Genomic DNA, 12,270 nt, shown 5'->3' with positions numbered 1-12,270 from the left:
TGGTACTCCTAATCACCCAAACAAATGTCCAGCACTGAAGACAGGAATGCTATAGTACTCTTCATCGCCCAAATAAATGTCCAGCGCTGAATACAGGAATGCCGTGGTACTCCAAATTACACAAACAAATGTCCAGCACTGAATACAGGAATACTGTGATACTCCTAATCACCAAATAAATGTCCAGCACTGAGGACAGTAATGCTATTGTACTCCCAATCTACATCTGTCAGATGTGTAAGAACATATATCTTGCTAAACAAATAATAAACATGGTGAAGCAATGTATTCCACACATGTGTCATAATTCTGGAATACTCTCCCACAAGACCTAATACAAGTCATAAATCCAACATACTTCAAAACAAACCTTAGGACACACATCTTGGGTTCCAAACTACACTCCTGCTGCTCTTCTCTTAATAGCACATGGCTATAACTCTGTCCATCTCTGTCCTCTGGCTGTAGTGTCCTTTTGGTCTTTCATCAAAAAACCCAATAACTTGGCAGCCACACCTAAAAAGTCCTAACAAACTATCTGCTATCTAGTACTAATTTGTTACACATATTGTATTGCTTCTGTCTATTCATTCTTACTTAGTAAAACTGAAATATGACTCTGTGGAATATAATGATATCTAGGATCTACCTTTTTTCAATTTTTTTTCTTTATATTTCAATTTTTTTATCTTGTATGTGATAACATTTTATGTTTTGCATTGTATTTTACTGTATTGTATGACATCCTATAATATTTGTTAACTGTGGAGCATTTCTTCCTCGACACCTGTTGAATAGGGGTCTGTCATTGTTCAGTCAGACTTTCCCAGTAAACAAATGCTAAGTGATTAATTAATTAATGAACTAATTAAATAAATATTTTTATTATAGGCCACACATCTGATCAGCACATGCTTTAGCTACTTACACTGAACATTAACTGTTTCATATTTTAGTTGTTCAGAAATGCAAAGTAAAGTCTTGCTTTAAAACGTGTTAAAGATGTTATTATTTCTGTGCTGTTCAATTTTCTGTTTGCAAAAAAGCCACTTAATAAATGCTAAGGATTTAAAAGTACCCCAATAAACAGGAAATAATGTAGTCAAAATGGGAAATGCAACAGACACATCAACTCTGCTGAACATGGCAAAGTTGCTTGCATATAAATTCTCAAGCAACCCAAAAACACTCAAAGACACACACACACATGCACACACACATGCACACACACACACACACACACACACACACACACACACACACACACACACACACACACACTTTGTTATTATTAAATGCATGTCGAGCAGTTCTGAGGGACTGTTAGCAACCTACTTGGAGTTGATCAAGGGGTAATCCATTAGATCCTATTTTGCTTCTATATTGTTATGTATCAGCCTATGGCTTGCTTATAACACACCACAATTTAAAATAAAATTTGATCACATGATGCCAAGAAAGACAGATTGCCAGCTGAATAAAGTCAGCAGGAGGAGCATGCAACAATGTACTCAAGTTAAAAGAATACAGATAACAGTTACTATTGGATGCTGGTTCTGCTTCAGGGCTAAATATCAAATTCATTTTGAAAGAATTCTAAAATGCAGGCTGCAGGCTCTATAATATAATTAATTTATGCAAACATCTTCAATTGTTTTATTCTAGTAAACTTTAATTACTGAAGGTGTGTGATTTTTATAAAAAGTCTATCTTAAGCTTCATATTTTACACACCTTGAGTGAAGTTATACAATACCATAATCTAATCAATTGTCTTATAAAGTATAGCTTGTTGCATCCACAACACATCCTGATAAAGTGTCACATACCTTCTACAAACAGGAACATGCTTACTGTACACGTTAGTGTTGTAGTATCTCAGCTATGTTTCAAAAACATATCACCGAAACTCGAGTGGAAGTTATTATGCCACATTTCTATTTTAACTGCACTTGTATAGCCAATGTTTTCCCACAGTCTAGAATATTGATATGTCAGGTTTTTTATGACCATCAGCAGTGGCTTCTTGCTGTTACCAATATAGATTAGCCAATAATATGAGAATGTCATACTACATTTGCATTTTACTTTTCCGGAAATGCAAAGTTAAATTGTGTTTTAAAATTATTTCTAAGAGGATGTACAGCATGGAAATCACTATTGAATTGTATTGTTTTTGTCATATGTGCAGTGCTTCATTGTTTTTCTTATCAGCCTATCTTAAATTATTTCACAAACATATACTATGATATATAGAGAAATGGTAATGAGGTGTGAGTCCAGAAAAAGAAATATAACAAGCAAACAGCTTAGGACTGTTTTAGCAAACAAGAAGCAGACCACACTGACTTGCTGAGACAGGAGGGAGTTCTGTTTTGCTATGGGAAGCAGTTAATAATTTTTTTCTGACACCACACAAGGACTTGTGTATGCAGCCATCTGAGATATTTCATAGATCACTAGGCTTATGTGAGTTGCCCTTGAAATCAAATTGCTTGAATTATCATGCCATACTGTAAGCATTTATCTTGAACTATGCTGCCTTTGTAGTTTAATTGTTGATGGGAAATAGTGAAAAATCTCTGTGCTTTGCCAAGCCTACACCTTGTCAATACAGAAAGTTTAGGCTAAGCTTGAAATGGTAGTTCCCTTATCTTCTTCATGTGTTACATTTTAGTATGTCTGTTTTTTGTTAAAATTCCAAAGATCATTGCTGTGATGCTTGAAAAATGAGACCAGAAATTGTGAAATTGAGAATGCATATTATCTCTGAAGTTGTAGTACATTGAAGTATTTCTCTTTCTCTGAGATTCAGTGACAATAATATACAAGTAATAGGACTTGCCTCTACATTCATGATGTGGATGGAAGTTTTCCCTGCAAACCTACTTCAATGGTATTAAAGTGAGATTCTAAATCTGATGTATTTCCTTCTGAGACTTACTTTATTTTCCATTGCTGTGGGACTCAGTATTACAGGTTTTGTATTCCTAACAGGCGGCCACATTCCTTAGCTGTGGAAATAATACTGCAGTGCACTATTCTTTTGTTTCACAGACACACACACAAACGTCTGCACATTCACATACATTACTTACTCTGACTTACACAATGATGTGGCCTGTGCTGTAGCATGATATTATGATCACCAATATAAAAGTTGCTGTGACTCAGTTCTGTATTTCTCATGTTATGAGCCAGAAGATAAAAAATGAAAAAAAGGTAAAATGTAATCTAAAAAAAAGACTTTATTTCCTTGCAAAAAATAGCATTTGGAAACAGTATTTTGGAAGTGGCTATGAAGAAATGTTTCCATACGACTATTCTTGTTGATTTAATTTTTAATTGCTGTTGCATTGAACATATGCATTCAGAATTCACTACAGGATGTGTTATACAAGCTAAACTCCATAAAACTCTGTCTTGCTTGCCTGAGAATGATACATTTTCACAACAGCCACATAAAATAGTAAATAAGAGGAATGCACTGATATTTGAATACCTGTATACTGCAGTAGTATTTGCATATCAATCTCAGGTCATGTACAGGATTTTACAAATGTAGGAGACAATGAATGATATCATATAGGATAGCTGGTAAGTATTTATTGTTTACAGGGGAAGTGCACTGATTTCAATGGACCTTAGACGAGGCAAGTGAGAATAGTTGCAAAAAAGGATACCATGTGGAAAAGACAGAGAAAATGAGAGAGAGGCATACAGGGGGAAGAAGAGTAGAAAGGAGAAGATGAGTGAGCCAGATGCAAAGAGAAGATGGAGGTAGGATGAATGAGAGGTAGTAAGTAAGGGATGGCAAAATGACATAAGGAAGGATGAAACAGGGATGAAGGGGTGTGAGAGAGCTGCAGGGCTCATGAAATGTGACATGAGTGTGTGCAGCCTCACTCAGTTTGGCTGAAGAGTTGTTCCTTGAGCTGTTATGTGAAGTCAGAGTACTCATGGACATCTTGGACTGAGATAGGAATGGATACCTGTAGTTTAGGTGCTAGGATGAAGAGTATGTGGTCAGTGCAATAAAGTTTGGTTTTGGAGTTAGTAGGGTGGGTTGAGATTGAGAGATACCACTGGAATTATATGTGGGGCTTTGATGAAAAGTTTATGAGTGGGATGGGAACATGTCTCAGGAAAAAGGCTTTGTGAATTAATGATCCTATTAAGAGATTGGCTATCAAATGTACTATGAGCTGTAAAAAAAGGAAATACTGCCAGTCCAGCTAGCTGAAATTTTGTAAATAATTATATGTCATTTGTGAATATTATTATGATTTATATAGAAGTGTGACAGAAGGAGATACTGCCAGCACAGTTATCTTGAATTTTGTAAGTAATCATATGTCATTTGTGAACATCAACATAATTCATACACTTGTCTTACAAATGCATTAGAATTGTATATGTGTATATTAAACTGCTGGTACAGAAGTGTGTGTTGAACAGGGTTGGTTCAGTGCTGTGCCTGGATGTGTGACCACAGCGTGTCCTGCTGGATTAGAGCAGAAATATATATAAATTACTGTACATGTGTAAATGTATATGTTTTAACAGTGGGAACTAGAAAATAGAGAGTTAACTTGCAAAACTTCAAGAAAATATTTGAAATTAAACTGTTTTAGGTTTGTGCTATAAAAGTTAGTTTCAATGCAGCAAGGAGACATGATGTTTAGAACTAGAGTGCCTTTTGCATTGTTTTGTAAGTGTTTTATAGTTTTATGTCTTCCAGCAGTTGCAAAGATTTGAGGCATATGCATTTTTCACAGGGAGATGTTAAATGCTAGTAGTTTCTAACAATGGAAGTTTAGCTTGGGAACTAAAGTTAGGTGACAAAAAGTGATGTAATCCAAGCTAATCCAGCAGTAATATTTGATATTAATTGAAGTACTCTCTGAGAGGGGGGGGGGCTTTGTATTTTGTCTTTACATCCACTCACCACCTTCTGCCTGCGTGTTATTCTGTAAGTATGTTTTTAAGACATAGTAACTCTTTTAGATTCAGACAGGAATATAGTAAAGTATAGCTTAGATGTTTTCTTTATTTATTTGAGACTGTCCTGCAATGTTGTTTTAAATACTTCCTGTGATCTTGAACTCTGAAATAACTGTGCTTGTATACTGGGTATTGTCTTTTTCTTTTGTTATTTATTATTAAATTTATTTAAACCTTTCAATTGTGTCTGGTCTGTTTAGAGATATTTAAGCTCTTAGGGTACTTGCATATCTATTTGGTGACACTCTACAGGCCACTCCTAATAGCCTGGCTCTTGTTCAAACTACCATTTGGAATAATAGTAACATTACACAGTAGGATTGGACACCCTTTGTTAAGCACATTAAAGTAGCTGAGAAAGAGTGGCTGGTGGCAGTCAGAGCTACCTTATAGTCTGGGCAGAAGACGGCATAGCTAGTAAACCTGTGCCAGCCATACGCAGGAGTGTGTGTGTGTGTGTGTGTGTGTGTGTGTGTTTGTATATCAATCAAATCTCAAAGAGTGTGTATGTGTGTGTGTGTGTGTGTGTGTGTGTGTGTGTGTGTGTGTGTGTGTGTGTGTGTGTGTGTCACCTACTTGGGCAGGGACATGAAGCACTGGTTGGACAGGGAGGGTACTGGAGATCTGGTCTGGCCACTCAGCTGAGATCTCAACCCTATAGCTGTGCCAGTGAGGAGTCTTATTGGGGATCTGCAGATAGAGGGAGAAACCATTCCCAGACTGACTGTGATCACTGTGTGCTCTTAAGGGAAATTGTACTTTACTGTGTGTGTACTTGTAATCCTCCCAGTGTCTACTTTCCCCACTGTTGCCAGTGGTGAGGATTGAAGTTCCTTGATTATTGGCCAGTGCAGGGGTGTCACACCTTAGCTTTGGTGTGATTTAGGCAGTGGTGCTAATTATTGTGAGAGCTAGTAACAAACCTGCAGATTTTACTGGAGATGGCATGCAGTGTGGTAGTATTTTTCTTTGAGGCTGCAACTACAATGGGTTAGTCCATATTTGAGTGACGATAATATTATTAGTTTGCCTATGGCAGCTTTGGCTGACATTGACACAAGAGGTGATCAGAGTAGATTACTAGGCTATTGACCCGCAGGTCATTTTAAGCCTAGCCATTTCATCCGAATGTAAGATAATAGAAATGCTAGTCAATACCCAAGATTGCTTTGGTGATGACTGCCCATGTTCAGGGGGGTTATGGTCTCTATCCCCAGTAAGAATTTATGGTGCCCCTTCCACTTGCCCAGGTTCCTCTTCAACAGTGCCATAGAAATGCTCTGTTTCACATGTATTGGTAGCCTGTTCCAAAGATGCAGCAGTCACTGGGAGATATATCTGTTCCTCCAGCATGTCCTATTTAAGTCTTGGGCCATATTTAGGTCCCTGGTATGGGTGTCCCTAGTCCCATTTGATTTATGGATATGCAGTAAGTTCATTAGGTTTGGGTCTTGGGCTGCTCTGTAGGGCAAGAATAAGTCTCCCCTAAGAAGTCGATATGATAAGGAGTATAGGGCAGGGATTTTAGTCAGTCCATGTAAGGCACATACTGGAGGCCCTTGATCTTCTTTGTTAGAAACCTCTGAGGTCACTCTAAATGCTGCAGGTGCTTAGTACTGTACATACTAAATGGGGCATTATACTCAATTATGGTCCGGACAAGTGCCAAGTATAGGGAGGTTATAACTTCTTTTGCTCTTGAAATGATGCCTTTACTAATCAAGTGTGCTACACAGAAATCTTTCCTTACTACAGTAGACATATGGTGGTCGAAGTCACAGTCAACTTGTGATCCTTACCACTTCATGGGTACTTAGGGTATTGTTGTTGGTTTGAGGGGACATTGTGTTGAAGGGAATGATGATGCATTTCTTTGCATTCAGTTTGAGACCATGAGTAATACACCAGTTGTCAGTCATTGGTCTGAGTGAGACCATCCTGGAGTATACTGACATCATTTGGGGAATTAATGACAGCACCTAGTTTGCAGTCACCTGCAAACTTGGTCAGCCACAACCCCTTCATTTTGACCTGAACTTCTGAGAAGTATATACCAAACAGTAGGGGGCCCAGCACTGACCTCTGTCGCACCTCACTGGTAAGAGGTCTGTTGTTTGATGTGGAGTCACCTACTTTGATAATGTGTCCAGTTTTGTCAGCCAGTTGGCAACCCATCTTACAATGAAGGGGTTTATATTCAGTTTGCTAAGTTTATTGATAATGCCCAGATGTGGGATTGTGTTGAAAGCCGTTGCTAAGTTGAGGTATGCTGTGTGCACAGATCTGCCCTCATCAATGGCCTTGGTCACATTTGCAAAGAAATCCATCAGATTTAACGGGCAGGATCTGCCCTTCACTAAGCTGCATTGGGTTGGATCCAGGGTTTGGAGGTCACCTATGTCTTTATTTATGAGGTCCATAATGATACATTTCATGGCCTTACAGATGAGGCTGATCAGGCTTATGAGTCTGTAATTCCCAGGATTTGTTACTAGGCCACCTTTGTGGAGGGGAATAAGTGTTGTTGTTCTCCATTCCTCAGGACAAAAGCCTGTTTTTAGACTATGATTGAAAAGGTACTTAGTGGTGATGCTAGTTCATGTTTAGCCTGTTTAGAAGACAGTGTAAGATGTCATCAGTTCCTATAGAGGCTTTTGTTTTTTGCTTTTTGGACCTGCTTCTTCAGATATGTAAGGTGGGGGGAAGGTTGGGGGAAGGTTTGTTGTAAGGAGGGGATAAGGGAGTCAAATTTTCACCAAACCTATCAGCTAGAAGGTTTGCTATATCTGTGGGGTCAATGATAGATTGTTCACCCAAAATAGTAGTGTGTTAATCTTCATGCTTGTGTTTTGAATGAGTAGTTGAAAGCTAAGAGACTGATATAGCCAAATGCCAAGTTATTCATAGGTTCATAAGTTCATAGGTGTTTACTAGGTTAATGACCACAAGGGCCTTTTTAAGCCTAGCCATATATCCCAAATTGCTGACAAGTTCTGATACCCTTGATAAGTGTAAGCATGGGTCTGGGAGATGAAACATTTACAGGTTACCTGTGTCCATTAGAGACATAGGTGCCAAACCAAGGATGAATTTCTGGTTTCTCATCCAATTGTCCAAGTTGCACTTGAATTGGGTTAGAGAGGATCCCTGTTTCACATGGATGGGGAGCATGCTCCATAAATGGGGTAGTATCTGGGATACATACCTATCTATCCTGTAGGTCCTATTTATATCACAGGTAAGGTTTAAGTCTTTAGAATGGGTAATTCTGGTGTTGTTTGTGCTGTTTGTTTTGTTTAAATGCAGGAGGTCCGTCAGAGTGGGGTCTAACAATGCCCTGCATGCCAGGCATATATCTTCCCTCAAAAGCCTGTAGGAGACAGAATATAGGGATAGGGCCTTGATGCAGTCTGCATAGGACATTTTACTGTATTCTTTTTAGTGAGGAACCTCTGTAGACATTCCAATTGTTGGATATGCCTGGTTAGGTACATACCAAAGGGGCATAGTACTCAAAGGAGGATGTGGTAGTTTCTTTAGATCAGAGTGTGTGATGTACCTTTAAGAAGCTTTCCAGTAAGTCAGCACATGCATATAAGTACTGAGCACATGCAAGCAAGAGTGTCATTTTGAGTGAGCAGTCAGAGTGTGAGCATGCAAGTATGTAGTCAGTCAGTTAGTTAGATAGTTCATTTGAGATTAGTGTTCCCACCATCCATCCTGATGTATTTGTATACAATAAACTACTTAAACAAACACCCAAGCCTCAAAGTCTTCTTATTAATGCACATAAGAAGAGCAACATCGTGTCAGAACAGGATCCAAAGTCACAGCCATGAGGCAACTGGCTAGAATTGGAGGAATGCACAGGAGTGGATCATCCTTACTGCTCAAATGATTCGCAAAACAGATCAGAAACAAATTCCAGGTACTAAAAGTCACTTAAATGATTTATTTCACTACAAATATAAAACAAAGAACTCAGAACGCTCAGAACAAATTGTCTAATACTGTGACATATTGATAAAAATATTCAAAATAATTACAAAAATGTTTGAAACAATATCTGAATCGCATAAAGTGTACAAAAAGGGGAAACAACTGTATGTTTTTGCTATGTGCTACTTTTTCGTATTAGCTAAAGCTATTTAAAGTATTGCAAGTGTGTGCAATATTAAGGTGCAGTTATTTCTCAAAGTAAAGTTGTTTCAAAGAATATTTTGCAAAGTGCAGTTGTTTCAAAGTATATTTCATAGAGTACAGTCCTTAGAAGAGTTGACCGTGTATTTGAATATTATTACTAGCACCTAGTGTGTGTATGTTCGTGCATAATTTACAAGGGCCAAGATTGCATTTTGTTTTACTGTAATCTGTGGTATGGCAGAAGGTTTGCGCAGACCCGCACTGCTTGTGTTTGATAATAATATTGCAGAAAAATGGAGAGTGTTTGAGCAGGAATATGATATTTTCATGCAGGCTGCTGTTTCTGACAGGTCCTGGAATGGCCTCAGTGTTCCCTCTTAGCAGAAGAATAAAAACAATAGGACTACATTTGAGCAGTGCATTTGGAATGTGTAGTTTTTGGTATAATCGGGGCTTTCTGCCAACATTAGAGATAATGAGGTACTGGGACCCTGACATGTTTGATGTATGTGAGTTGGGTGCTGACATGGTTGTGATGGGATGTGATGTGAAACCTTAATGGGGTATAATTAGGAAGTATGTGTGTAGGTATGGGTGTGGGTAGGAAGCATGTGTGCAGGTATGGGGTATAGGTAGGGAGTATGTATTTAGGTATGGGGTATGAATAGGGTGTATGTGTGTATGTATGGTGTGAGGGTAGGGAGTATTTGTGTAGGTATGGGGGTATGGGTAGGGAGTATGTGTGTAGGTGTGGAGTATAGGTAGGGAGTATGTGTGTAGGTATTAATATAGTCTGATATAGGAATGCAGTGGCAGACAAGCAGTTGCTGAGCTTTTTTCTGTGAATGTTGAAGGAAACTAATTGTTATCACCAGGAGACTGTAAATGTATGTCATGGTTATACGTATTCCTAGTGTAAAATAAGTGGTAGTACAGGCTTTAAGATCTAGAGAATGTGGAGTATGACGGAGGAAAGCAGTATTCCTCTATGGGGTGTTTACTCTGTGGGTAAAACATGGGAGGAAATTTTCAGGTAAAAAAGAGTGCATCTCCTGGGAATTGGGGTGGGAGGGGAGTGAAACTAAATGAGATGACTGGAGAAGGGTGGATCTAACATCTGATTGGGTAGGAGGAGAGTGGATAAGTAATGTATGGAGGGAATGTTGCACAGAAGAGCAAAGGCTGATAAGTTAGGGTGGGGTTACATGCTAAGAAGAACACAGGAGAGTAAAAGTTTCTATGGTGGCTGTAAAAAGGGGGGGGGGTCAAAAGATTACACATGTATTGAAGCTAATAAGAATTGTACAGAATTATGAATGCAGATAATATAAAGTGCATATATGTTGGAAAAGATAATGGATGATATGAAGTGCCTCAGCAGTAGAAGAGTGATGTGGGAGGAGATAAATGGAATTCAGTTGGAGTGTCTTGTTAATGATGTAATTATGGGTGATGGTCTTTATTGATGAGTAGTGACTGTTTAGATTAGGAAGGTTATGGCCTGGATGACTGCTCTAAGCTGATGGGACTACTCTGCTAGATGTTTACAGATGCTGTGTACACTACGCTGCTTTAATGTGATTCACAAGTTTCTCTGTATAGCTTTAATCTCCAAAATGTGTAAAACTCTAATACCAAAAAAATGGGCAAAATGTGAAACACTTACTAACAGCATCAGCAAGGAATCTGACAGCATAGTTCAACTGTGTTACTTTACACTTATAAAGAGTTTATGGTGGATTAATATGATTCAACGTTATTGCACCTTATCAATTTCTTTTAAAAATATTTTAACACCAAATGTGTAACGGACTTTTCAATGTGGAACAAAGTGGAGCAGAGAATTTCTAAGACTGAAAATTAGGAAGTTTCCCCATAATGAGGTGCATTTGAGTTATGTTTGTCTGAATTCAAAATATACAATTATCTACAGACTTACTGTGTATCAAAAGCATAATTCATTAAATATGAATGTCCTAAATGAAGTAAGTCAACCCACAATGCAGTCAACCTTTGTGGTTTCTATTAATCTCCACACCAACTACATAAAACAAAAAAAGTAAAAGAAAATCTACATTAGATTGGATCAGGTCGCATCCTTAGCAGTATTATTTTCACAGGCTCACTCCCTGATACCTTAAGTAACCACAACCCTACTTTCACTATGGAAGAATATATCACGACCCACAGGTTTGATCAATACAGTCAAATGCATAACCTGTCCACCTTCCAGACAGTCTAATCTCCGACCTAAAATTTGTCAATTAGATCTCTTTACATACCATCCAATTAGATGTAGCAGTCTCCTTATTCAGCAACAGCTTTTCAGATATTATAAATGAACTGGCCCCTATTAAAACTAAAAGAGTAATCCAATTCCATAGTTATCAAAACAAATGAAACAATTCATGAATTAAATGGACAGAGCTCAGTTCTTTTGGAAAAGAACAAAACCGAAACAAACCTACTGAAATATAAACAGTTGAGTAACTCAGCTAAAAGAAAAAATCAAATTAGACAAAAAATGTATTACACAAACCTACAAACCTGCACTCAGTTCAACCCTAAACTATTCTGGCCCCTCAACTCCCTCCCTAAGTAACCACTCTGAAAGCACTACACAATATCCCACTCAGGCATTGCTGACAAACTCAAGAGGTTAGGTACAATCCCATAAGTCACCTGTTGGATAGCCAATTGGCTCACAGACAAGACCCAGGAAGTTAAAATTGGGGAGTCCACCTCTACAAAGAGGCCAGTCATAAATGGAGTCCCTCGGGGATCAATCCTTGGACCCCTCCTTTTTGGCATTTACTTCTCAGAAGTCAAGGCCATTGTCAATGGTCTCTAGCTGACTAAATTTGCAGATGATTGCAAATTAGGAACTGTCATTGTATCTCACACTGACAGAAATGTTCTCCAGGAAGGGCTCACACAGACAAACAACTGGTGTCAGAGTCATGGACTAAAACTAAATGCCAAGAAATGCATAATAGTATCTTTTGGGAAGTCATCCATCCCTGGTAACTATCATATTGACAACACACCCCTTAGAGTTGACCCAGTAGTCAGCGACTTAAGGACATACTTAAATAGTAATCTAGCTTTTAATCATCATGTGTCG

This window comes from Protopterus annectens, chromosome 11.part0 (genome assembly GCF_019279795.1).
Source record: "Protopterus annectens isolate FY-2018-M chromosome 11.part0, PAN1.0, whole genome shotgun sequence".
Classification (NCBI taxonomy): domain Eukaryota; kingdom Metazoa; phylum Chordata; order Ceratodontiformes; family Protopteridae; genus Protopterus; species Protopterus annectens.
Note: the sequence above shows the minus strand (reverse complement) of the source record.